The sequence below is a fragment of the Taudactylus pleione genome, unplaced genomic scaffold (genome assembly GCF_031769625.1).
Source record: "Taudactylus pleione unplaced genomic scaffold, aTauple2 ptg000016l, whole genome shotgun sequence".
NCBI lineage: Eukaryota > Metazoa > Chordata > Amphibia > Anura > Myobatrachidae > Taudactylus > Taudactylus pleione.
Genome location: NW_028284418.1, coordinates 15,915,413 through 15,927,740, shown reverse-complemented (window position 1 = coordinate 15,927,740; position 12,328 = coordinate 15,915,413). Strand labels below are relative to the sequence as shown.

At 32.9% G+C, this 12,328-nt stretch overlaps 4 non-coding genes across 4 annotated transcripts; all 4 read left to right on the top strand.

Annotated features, from left to right (window-relative positions):
- Nucleotides 1-330: 330 nt before the first annotated feature.
- On the top strand, nucleotides 331-412 carry TRNAL-AAG (transfer RNA leucine (anticodon AAG)). The gene has a single exon. It is a non-coding gene; the product is annotated as a tRNA-Leu (tRNA).
- Nucleotides 413-4,598: 4,186 nt separating this feature from the next.
- TRNAL-AAG (transfer RNA leucine (anticodon AAG)) lies at nucleotides 4,599-4,680 on the top strand. Its single transcript has one exon. It is a non-coding gene; the product is annotated as a tRNA-Leu (tRNA).
- Nucleotides 4,681-6,006: 1,326 nt separating this feature from the next.
- On the top strand, nucleotides 6,007-6,088 carry TRNAL-AAG (transfer RNA leucine (anticodon AAG)). The gene has a single exon. It is a non-coding gene; the product is annotated as a tRNA-Leu (tRNA).
- Nucleotides 6,089-10,274: 4,186 nt separating this feature from the next.
- On the top strand, nucleotides 10,275-10,356 carry TRNAL-AAG (transfer RNA leucine (anticodon AAG)). Its single transcript has one exon. It is a non-coding gene; the product is annotated as a tRNA-Leu (tRNA).
- Nucleotides 10,357-12,328: the final 1,972 nt, after the last annotated feature.

The following is a 12,328-nucleotide window of genomic DNA, read 5'->3' as shown; positions in this document are numbered from 1 at the left end:
CAGTTCATCATAGTTGCAACAGTCTTCTCAAACCTTTAAAATAATGATATCTGCTAACAGTAAAGATATTTTACTTTTGCATGAACTAATTATGTGCCCTATCAGAACTAATATTTTACTACTTCATGCATCTCAATTTCTTTTTATTATTTCAATGAAAATAAACAAAATGCAATTCAATAAAAAATATGAATTTCTCATCGATTTTATGTTTAATAATGAACTTTCTTTTAACCTTTGCTGACATCTTTTCAATTAATACTTTAAAACAAAAAACCCTTTAATTTTGATGTTCTAGATCTGTGAGCTATCCAAATGATATGCACATGTGGTAGCATGGCCAAGCGGTCTAAGGCGCTGGATTAAGGCTCCAGTCTCTTCGGAGGCGTGGGTTCAAATCCCACTGCTGCCATATTTATTATACAAAGAGTAGGCCAGTTATTGATGTCAAACTGATTCTTTTTTTCCATTAGATAGGATATTACCCAGCTGAAATTTGTTGGTGAAAGATTCCTCTAGCTACTCAACAGTTCATCATTGTTACAAGAGACTTCCCAAATGTTTTAAAAATGTTATCTGCTAACAGTCAAGATGAGCCAAAATTAAGATGGCATGAAGTAATTAGAAGTAATATCATAACTAATATTTAATTACTGAGTTGTCTTATCATACAATTAGAGATGGAAATGTTGGCAACGTGACTCATTGGTATAAATTGATGGATTTATTTTCCGATTTCTCTAACTTTTCTATCACTCTGGATTTTAATCTCACAGCTGTTTATTTTAGGCATTTGAATAATACTTCAAAGTTGTTTGGATACATCAGTTGCGCTAAATGAAGGAAATTTGAAGTCAAATATAATTATTACTTGTTAAATGTACCTGGCTTCTTTTGCATTTTATCTCAGCTTTTCCTGACTTTGGGTAAAGTTTTGAATGACATTCCAGATATGAGAGCTAAAATATTTTAAAGTGTACAGCAGGTTGTAGGATGACAGAGCTATTCAAGCCGTTGGAATCAAATCCCACTGCTGCCATATTTATTCTCCAAGGAGAAGATCCAGTGATATATATCAAAGTGATTTCATAAAGTAGATAAGGTATAAAAGAAGCTAAATTTGGTTGGTGGAAGCACACCTTAAGCTGTCACATGCAGTAGTTTAAAACAATTTATCATCAACTGTTGATTGATCAGATATTAACCAACTGAAAAGGAGAAGATCCAGTGACTTATATCAAAGTGGTTTCCTAAAGTAGATAAGGTATAAAAGAAGCTACATTTGGTTGGTGGAAGCACACCTTAAGCTGTCACATGCAGTAGTTCAAAACAATTTATCATCAATTCATGATTGATCAGATATTAACCAACTGAAAAAGGATGGTGATAGTATCCTGCATTAGTCACCGAGTTCTAAACCGTTCATCATAGTTGCAACAGTCTTCTCAAACCTTTAAAATAATGATATCTGCTAACAGTAAAGATATTCAAATTTTAATTTTGCATGAATTAATTATGTGCCCTATCAGAACTAATATTTTACTACTTCATGCATCTCAATTTCTTTTGTTATTTCAATGAAAATAAACAAAATGCAATTCAAAAAAAATATGAATTTCTCATCGATTTTATGTTTAATAATGAACTTTCTTTTAACCTTTGCTGACATCTTTTCAATTAATACTTTAAAACAAAAAAAACTTTAATTTTGATGTTCTAGATCTGTGAGCTATCCTAATGATAAGCACATGTGGTAGCATGGCCGAGGGATGTAAGGCGCTGGATTAAGGCTCCAGTCTCTTCGGAGGCGTGGGTTCAAATCCCTCTGCTACAATATTTATTATACAAAGAGTAGGCCAGTTATTGATGTCAAACTGATTCTTTTTTTCCATTAGAAAGGATATTACCCAGCTGAAATTTGTTGGTGGAAGATTCCTCTAGCTACTCAACAGTTCATCATTATTACAAGAGACTTCCCAAATGTTTTAAAAATGTTATCTGCTAACAGTCAAGATGAGCCAAAATTAAGTTGGCATGAAGTAACTAGAAGTAATATCATCACTAATATTTAATTACTGAGTTGTCTTATCATACAATTAGAGATGGAAATGTTGGCAACGTGACTCATTGGTATAAATTGATGGATTTATATTCCGATTTCTCTAACTTTTCTATCACTCTGGATTTTAATCTCACAGCTGTCTATTTTAGGCATTTGAATAATACTTCAAAGTTGTTTGGATACATCAGTTGCGCTAAATGAAGGAAATTTGAAGTCAAATATAATCATTACTTGTTAAATGTACCTGGCTTCTTTTGCATTTTATCTCAGCTTTTCCTGACTTTGGGTAAAGTTTTGAATGACATTCCAGATATGAGAGCTAAAATGTTTTAAAGTGTACAGCAGGTTGTAGGATGACAGAGCTATTCAAGCCACTGGAATCAATTCCCACTGCTGCCATATTTATTCTCCAAGGAGAAGATCCAGTGATATATACCAAAGTGGTTTCCTAAAGTAGATAAGGTATAAAAGAAGCTAAATTTGGTTGGTGGAAGCACACCTTAAGCTGTCACATGCAGTAGTTTAAAACAATTTATCATCAACTGATGATTGATCAGATATTAACCAACTGAAAAGGAGAAGATCCAGTGACTTATATCAAAGTGGTTTCCTAAAGTATATAAGGTATGAAAGAAGCTACATTTGGTTGGTGGAAGCACACCTTAAGCTGTCACATGCAGTAGTTCAAAACAATTTATCATCAATTCATGATTGATCAGATATTAACCAACTGAAAAAGGATGGTGATAGTATCCTGCATTAGTCACCGAGTTCTAAACAGTTCATCATAGTTGCAACAGTCTTCTCAAACCTTTAAAATAATGATATCTGCTAACAGTAAAGATATTCAAATTTTAATTTTGCATGAAGTAATTATGTGCCCAATCAGATCTAATATTTTTCTACTTCATGCATCTCAATTTCTTTTGTTATTTCAATGAAAATAAACAAAATGCAATTCAATAAAAAATATGAATTTCTCATCGATTTTATGTTTAATAATGAACTTTCTTTTAACCTTTGCTGACATCTTTTCAATTAATACTTTAAAACAAAAAAACCTTTAATTTTGATGTTCTAGATCTGTGAGCTATCCTAATGATAAGCACATGTGGTAGCATGGCCGAGCGGTCTAAGGCGCTGGATTAAGGCTCCAGTCTCTTCGGAGGCGTGGGTTCAAATCCTTCTGCTGCCCTATTTATTATACAAAGAGTAGGCCAGTTATTGATGTCAAACTAATTCATTTTTTTCCATTAGAAAGGATATTACCCAGCTGAAATTTGTTGGTGGAAGATTCCTCTAGCTACTCAACAGTTCATCATTGTTACAAGAGACTTCCCAAATGTTTTAAAAATGTTATCTGCTAACAGTCAAGATGAGCCAAAATTAAGTTGGCATGAAGTAATTAGAAGTAATATCATAACTAATATTTAATTACTGAGTTGTCTTATCATACAATTAGAGATGGAAATGTTGGCAACGTGACTCATTGGTATAAATTGATGGATTTATATTCCGATTTCTCTAACTTTTCTATCACTCTGGATTTTAATCTCACAGCTGTCTATTTTAGGCATTTGAATAATACTTCAAAGTTGTTTGGATACATCAGTTGCGCTAAATGAAGGAAATTTGAAGTCAAATATAATCATTACTTGTTAAATGTACCTGGCTTTTTTGCATTTTATCTCAGCTTTTCCTGACTTTGGGTAAAGTTTTGAATGACATTCCAGATATGAGAGCTAAAATATTTTAAAGTGTACAGCAGGTTGTAGGATGACAGAGCTATTCAAGCTGTTGGAATCAAATCCCACTGCTGCCATATTTATTCTCCAAGGAGAAGATCCAGTGATGTATATCAAAGTGGTTTCCTAAAGTAGATAAGGTATAAAAGAAGCTAAATTTGGTTGGTGGAAGCACACCTTAAGCTGTCACATGCAGTAGTTTAAAACAATTTATCATCAACTGATGATTGATCAGATATTAACCAACTGAAAAGGAGAAGATCCAGTGACTTATATCAAAGTGGTTTCCTAAAGTAGATAAGGTATAAAAGAAGCTACATTTGGTTGGTGGAAGCACACCTTAAGCTGTCACATGCAGTAGTTCAAAACAATTTATCATCAATTCATGATTGATCAGATATTAACCAACTGAAAAAGGATGGTGATAGTATCCTGCATTAGTCACCGAGTTCTAAACCGTTCATCATAGTTGCAACAATCGTCTCAAACCTTTAAAATAATGATATCTGCTAACAGTAAAGATATTCAAATTTTAATTTTGCATGAATTAATTATGTGCCCTATCAGAACTAATATTTTACTACTTCATGCATCTCAATTTCTTTTGTTATTTCAATGAAAATAAACAAAATGCAATTCAATAAAAAATATGAATTTCTCATCGATTTTATGTTTAATAATGAACTTTCTTTTAACCTTTGCTGACATCTTTTCAATTAATACTTTAAAACAAAAAACCCTTTAATTTTGATGTTCTAGATCTGTGAGCTATCCTAATGATATGCACATGTGGTAGCATGGCCGAGCGGTCTAAGGCGCTGGATTAAGGCTCCAGTCTCTTCGGAGGCGTGGGTTCAAATCCCACTGCTGCCATATTTATTATTCAAAGAGAAGGCCAGTTATTGATGTCAATGTGATTCTTTTTTTCCATTAGACCCAGCTGAAATTTGTTGGTGTAAGATTTCTCTAGCTACTCAACTGTTCATCATTGTTACAAGAGACTTCCCAAATGTTTTAAAAATGTTATCTGCTAACAGTCAAGATGAGCCAAAATTAAGTTGGCATGAAGTAATTAGAAGTAATACCATAACTAATATTTAATTACTGAGTTGTCTTATCATACAATTAGAGATGGAAATGTTGGCAACGTGACTCATTGGTATAAATTGATGGATTTATATTCCGATTTCTCTAACTTTCCTATCACTCTGGATTTTAATCTCACTGCTGTCTATTTTAGGCATTTGAATACTACTTCAAAGTTGTTTGGATTCATCAGTTGCGCTAAATGAAGGAAATTTGAAGTCAAATATAATCATTACTTGTTAAATGTACCTGGCTAATTTTGCATTTTATCTCAGCTTTTCCTGACTTTGGGTAAAGTTTTGAATGACTTTCCAGATATGAGAGCTAAAATATTTTAAAGTGTACTGCAGGTTGTAGGATGACAGAGCTATTATAGCCGTTGGAATCAAATCCCACTGCTGCCATATTTATTCTCCAAGGAGAAGATCCAGTGATATATACCAAAGTGGTTTCCTAAAGTAGATAAGGTATAAAAGAAGCTAAATTTGGTTGGTGGAAGCACACCTTAAGCTGTCACATGCAGTAGTTTAAAACAATTTATCATCAACTGATGATTGATCAGATATTGACCAACTGAAAAGGAGAAGATCCAGTGACTTATATCAAAGTGGTTTCCTAAAGTATATAAGGTATGAAAGAAGCTACATTTGGTTGGTGGAAGCACACCTTAAGCTGTCACATGCAGTAGTTCAAAACAATTTATCATCAATTCATGATTGATCAGATATTAACCAACTGAAAAAGAATGGTGATAGTATCCTGCATTAGTCACCGAGTTCTAAACAGTTCATCATAGTTGCAACAGTCTTCTCAAACCTTTAAAATAATGATATCTGCTAACAGTAAAGATATTTTACTTTTGCATGAACTAATTATGTGCCCTATCAGAACTAATATTTTACTACTTCATGCATCTCAATTTCTTTTTATTATTTCAATGAAAATAAACAAAATGCAATTCAATAAAAAATATGAATTTCTCATCGATTTTATGTTTAATAATGAACTTTCTTTTAACCTTTGCTGACATCTTTTCAATTAATACTTTAAAACAAAAAACCCTTTAATTTTGATGTTCTAGATCTGTGAGCTATCCAAATGATATGCACATGTGGTAGCATGGCCAAGCGGTCTAAGGCGCTGGATTAAGGCTCCAGTCTCTTCGGAGGCGTGGGTTCAAATCCCACTGCTGCCATATTTATTATACAAAGAGTAGGCCAGTTATTGATGTCAAACTGATTCTTTTTTTCCATTAGATAGGATATTACCCAGCTGAAATTTGTTGGTGAAAGATTCCTCTAGCTACTCAACAGTTCATCATTGTTACAAGAGACTTCCCAAATGTTTTAAAAATGTTATCTGCTAACAGTCAAGATGAGCCAAAATTAAGATGGCATGAAGTAATTAGAAGTAATATCATAACTAATATTTAATTACTGAGTTGTCTTATCATACAATTAGAGATGGAAATGTTGGCAACGTGACTCATTGGTATAAATTGATGGATTTATTTTCCGATTTCTCTAACTTTTCTATCACTCTGGATTTTAATCTCACAGCTGTTTATTTTAGGCATTTGAATAATACTTCAAAGTTGTTTGGATACATCAGTTGCGCTAAATGAAGGAAATTTGAAGTCAAATATAATTATTACTTGTTAAATGTACCTGGCTTCTTTTGCATTTTATCTCAGCTTTTCCTGACTTTGGGTAAAGTTTTGAATGACATTCCAGATATGAGAGCTAAAATATTTTAAAGTGTACAGCAGGTTGTAGGATGACAGAGCTATTCAAGCCGTTGGAATCAAATCCCACTGCTGCCATATTTATTCTCCAAGGAGAAGATCCAGTGATATATATCAAAGTGATTTCATAAAGTAGATAAGGTATAAAAGAAGCTAAATTTGGTTGGTGGAAGCACACCTTAAGCTGTCACATGCAGTAGTTTAAAACAATTTATCATCAACTGATGATTGATCAGATATTAACCAACTGAAAAGGAGAAGATCCAGTGACTTATATCAAAGTGGTTTCCTAAAGTAGATAAGGTATAAAAGAAGCTACATTTGGTTGGTGGAAGCACACCTTAAGCTGTCACATGCAGTAGTTCAAAACAATTTATCATCAATTCATGATTGATCAGATATTAACCAACTGAAAAAGGATGGTGATAGTATCCTGCATTAGTCACCGAGTTCTAAACCGTTCATCATAGTTGCAACAGTCTTCTCAAACCTTTAAAATAATGATATCTGCTAACAGTAAAGATATTCAAATTTTAATTTTGCATGAATTAATTATGTGCCCTATCAGAACTAATATTTTACTACTTCATGCATCTCAATTTCTTTTGTTATTTCAATGAAAATAAACAAAATGCAATTCAAAAAAAATATGAATTTCTCATCGATTTTATGTTTAATAATGAACTTTCTTTTAACCTTTGCTGACATCTTTTCAATTAATACTTTAAAACAAAAAAAACTTTAATTTTGATGTTCTAGATCTGTGAGCTATCCTAATGATAAGCACATGTGGTAGCATGGCCGAGGGATGTAAGGCGCTGGATTAAGGCTCCAGTCTCTTCGGAGGCGTGGGTTCAAATCCCTCTGCTACAATATTTATTATACAAAGAGTAGGCCAGTTATTGATGTCAAACTGATTCTTTTTTTCCATTAGAAAGGATATTACCCAGCTGAAATTTGTTGGTGGAAGATTCCTCTAGCTACTCAACAGTTCATCATTGTTACAAGAGACTTCCCAAATGTTTTAAAAATGTTATCTGCTAACAGTCAAGATGAGCCAAAATTAAGTTGGCATGAAGTAACTAGAAGTAATATCATCACTAATATTTAATTACTGAGTTGTCTTATCATACAATTAGAGATGGAAATGTTGGCAACGTGACTCATTGGTATAAATTGATGGATTTATATTCCGATTTCTCTAACTTTTCTATCACTCTGGATTTTAATCTCACAGCTGTCTATTTTAGGCATTTGAATAATACTTCAAAGTTGTTTGGATACATCAGTTGCGCTAAATGAAGGAAATTTGAAGTCAAATATAATCATTACTTGTTAAATGTACCTGGCTTCTTTTGCATTTTATCTCAGCTTTTCCTGACTTTGGGTAAAGTTTTGAATGACATTCCAGATATGAGAGCTAAAATGTTTTAAAGTGTACAGCAGGTTGTAGGATGACAGAGCTATTCAAGCCACTGGAATCAATTCCCACTGCTGCCATATTTATTCTCCAAGGAGAAGATCCAGTGATATATACCAAAGTGGTTTCCTAAAGTAGATAAGGTATAAAAGAAGCTAAATTTGGTTGGTGGAAGCACACCTTAAGCTGTCACATGCAGTAGTTTAAAACAATTTATCATCAACTGATGATTGATCAGATATTAACCAACTGAAAAGGAGAAGATCCAGTGACTTATATCAAAGTGGTTTCCTAAAGTATATAAGGTATGAAAGAAGCTACATTTGGTTGGTGGAAGCACACCTTAAGCTGTCACATGCAGTAGTTCAAAACAATTTATCATCAATTCATGATTGATCAGATATTAACCAACTGAAAAAGGATGGTGATAGTATCCTGCATTAGTCACCGAGTTCTAAACAGTTCATCATAGTTGCAACAGTCTTCTCAAACCTTTAAAATAATGATATCTGCTAACAGTAAAGATATTCAAATTTTAATTTTGCATGAAGTAATTATGTGCCCAATCAGATCTAATATTTTTCTACTTCATGCATCTCAATTTCTTTTGTTATTTCAATGAAAATAAACAAAATGCAATTCAATAAAAAATATGAATTTCTCATCGATTTTATGTTTAATAATGAACTTTCTTTTAACCTTTGCTGACATCTTTTCAATTAATACTTTAAAACAAAAAAAACTTTAATTTTGATGTTCTAGATCTGTGAGCTATCCTAATGATAAGCACATGTGGTAGCATGGCCGAGCGGTCTAAGGCGCTGGATTAAGGCTCCAGTCTCTTCGGAGGCGTGGGTTCAAATCCTTCTGCTGCCCTATTTATTATACAAAGAGTAGGCCAGTTATTGATGTCAAACTAATTCATTTTTTTCCATTAGAAAGGATATTACCCAGCTGAAATTTGTTGGTGGAAGATTCCTCTAGCTACTCAACAGTTCATCATTGTTACAAGAGACTTCCCAAATGTTTTAAAAATGTTATCTGCTAACAGTCAAGATGAGCCAAAATTAAGTTGGCATGAAGTAATTAGAAGTAATATCATAACTAATATTTAATTACTGAGTTGTCTTATCATACAATTAGAGATGGAAATGTTGGCAACGTGACTCATTGGTATAAATTGATGGATTTATATTCCGATTTCTCTAACTTTTCTATCACTCTGGATTTTAATCTCACAGCTGTCTATTTTAGGCATTTGAATAATACTTCAAAGTTGTTTGGATACATCAGTTGCGCTAAATGAAGGAAATTTGAAGTCAAATATAATCATTACTTGTTAAATGTACCTGGCTTTTTTGCATTTTATCTCAGCTTTTCCTGACTTTGGGTAAAGTTTTGAATGACATTCCAGATATGAGAGCTAAAATATTTTAAAGTGTACAGCAGGTTGTAGGATGACAGAGCTATTCAAGCTGTTGGAATCAAATCCCACTGCTGCCATATTTATTCTCCAAGGAGAAGATCCAGTGATGTATATCAAAGTGGTTTCCTAAAGTAGATAAGGTATAAAAGAAGCTAAATTTGGTTGGTGGAAGCACACCTTAAGCTGTCACATGCAGTAGTTTAAAACAATTTATCATCAACTGATGATTGATCAGATATTAACCAACTGAAAAGGAGAAGATCCAGTGACTTATATCAAAGTGGTTTCCTAAAGTAGATAAGGTATAAAAGAAGCTACATTTGGTTGGTGGAAGCACACCTTAAGCTGTCACATGCAGTAGTTCAAAACAATTTATCATCAATTCATGATTGATCAGATATTAACCAACTGAAAAAGGATGGTGATAGTATCCTGCATTAGTCACCGAGTTCTAAACCGTTCATCATAGTTGCAACAATCGTCTCAAACCTTTAAAATAATGATATCTGCTAACAGTAAAGATATTCAAATTTTAATTTTGCATGAATTAATTATGTGCCCTATCAGAACTAATATTTTACTACTTCATGCATCTCAATTTCTTTTGTTATTTCAATGAAAATAAACAAAATGCAATTCAAAAAAAAATATGAATTTCTCATCGATTTTATGTTTAATAATGAACTTTCTTTTAACCTTTGCTGACATCTTTTCAATTAATACTTTAAAACAAAAAACCCTTTAATTTTGATGTTCTAGATCTGTGAGCTATCCTAATGATATGCACATGTGGTAGCATGGCCGAGCGGTCTAAGGCGCTGGATTAAGGCTCCAGTCTCTTCGGAGGCATGGGTTCAAATCCCACTGCTGCCATATTTATTATTCAAAGAGAAGGCCAGTTATTGATGTCAATGTGATTCTTTTTTTCCATTAGACCCAGCTGAAATTTGTTGGTGTAAGATTTCTCTAGCTACTCAACTGTTCATCATTGTTACAAGAGACTTCCCAAATGTTTTAAAAATGTTATCTGCTAACAGTCAAGATGAGCCAAAATTAAGTTGGCATGAAGTAATTAGAAGTAATACCATAACTAATATTTAATTACTGAGTTGTCTTATCATACAATTAGAGATGGAAATGTTGGCAACGTGACTCATTGGTATAAATTGATGGATTTATATTCCGATTTCTCTAACTTTCCTATCACTCTGGATTTTAATCTCACAGCTGTCTATTTTAGGCATTTGAATAATACTTCAAAGTTGTTTGGATACATCAGTTGCGCTAAATGAAGGAAATTTGAAGTCAAATATAATCATTACTTGTTAAATGTACCTGGCTTCTTTTGCATTTTATCTCAGCTTTTCCTGACTTTGGGTAAAGTTTTGAATGACATTCCAGATATGAGAGCTAAAATATTTTAAAGTGTACAGCAGGTTGTAGGATGACACAGCGTTTTTCAAGCCACTGGAATCAAATCCCACTGCTGCCATATTTATTCTCCAAGGAGAAGATCCAGTGATATATATCAAAGTGGTTTCCTAAAGTAGATAAGGTATAAAAGAAGCTAAATTTGGTTGGTGGAAGCACACCTTAAGCTGTCACATGCAGTAGTTTAAAACAATTTATCATCAACTGATGATTGATCAGATATTAACCAACTGAAAAGGAGAAGATCCAGTGACTTATATCAAAGTGGTTTCCTAAAGTAGATAAGGTATAAAAGAAGCTACATTTGGTTGGTGGAAGCACACCTTAAGCTGTCACATGCAGTAGTTCAAAACAATTTATCATCAATTCATGATTGATCAGATATTAACCAACTGAAAAAGGATGGTGATAGTATCCTGCATTAGTCACCGAGTTCTAAACCGTTCATCATAGTTGCAACAGTCTTCTCAAACCTTTAAAATAATGATATCTGCTAACAGTAAAGATATTCAAATTTTAATTTTGCATGAATTAATTATGTGCCCTATCAGAACTAATATTTTACTACTTCATGCATCTCAATTTCTTTTGTTATTTCAATGAAAATAAACAAAATGCAATTCAATAAAAAATATGAATATCTCATCGATTTTATGTTTAATAATGAACTTTCTATTAACCTTTGCTGACATCTTTTCAATTAATACTTTAAAACAAAAAACCCTTTAATTTTGATGTTCTAGATCTGTGAGCTATCCTAATGATAAGCACATGTGGTAGCATGGCCGAGGGGTGTAAGGCGCTGGATTAAGGCTCCAGTCTCTTCGGAGGTGTGGGTTCAAATCCCTCTGCTGCCATATTTATTATACAAAGAGTAGGCCAGTTATTGATGTCAATGTGATTCTTTTTTTCCATTAGATAGGATATTACCCAGTTGAAATTTGTTGGTGAAAGATTCCTCTAGCTACTCAACAGTTCATCATTGTTACAAGAGACTTCCCAAATGTTTTAAAAATGTTTTCTGCTAACAGTCAAGATGAGCCAAAATTAAGTTGGCATGAAGTAATTAGAAGTAATATCATAACTAATATTTAATTACTGAGTGGTCTTATCATAAAATTAGAGATGGAAATGTTGGCAACGTGACTCATTGGTATAAATTGATGGATTTATATTTCGATTTCTCTAACTTTCCTATCACTTTGGATTTTAATCTCACAGCTGTCTATTTTAGGCATTTGAATAATACTTCAAAGTTGTTTGGATACATCAGTTGCGCTAAATGAAGGAAATTTGAAGTCAAATATAATCATTACTTGTTAAATGTACCTGGCAACTTTTGCATTTTATCTCAGCTTTTCCTGACTTTGGGTAAAGTTTTGAATGACATTCCAGATATGAGAGCTAAAATATT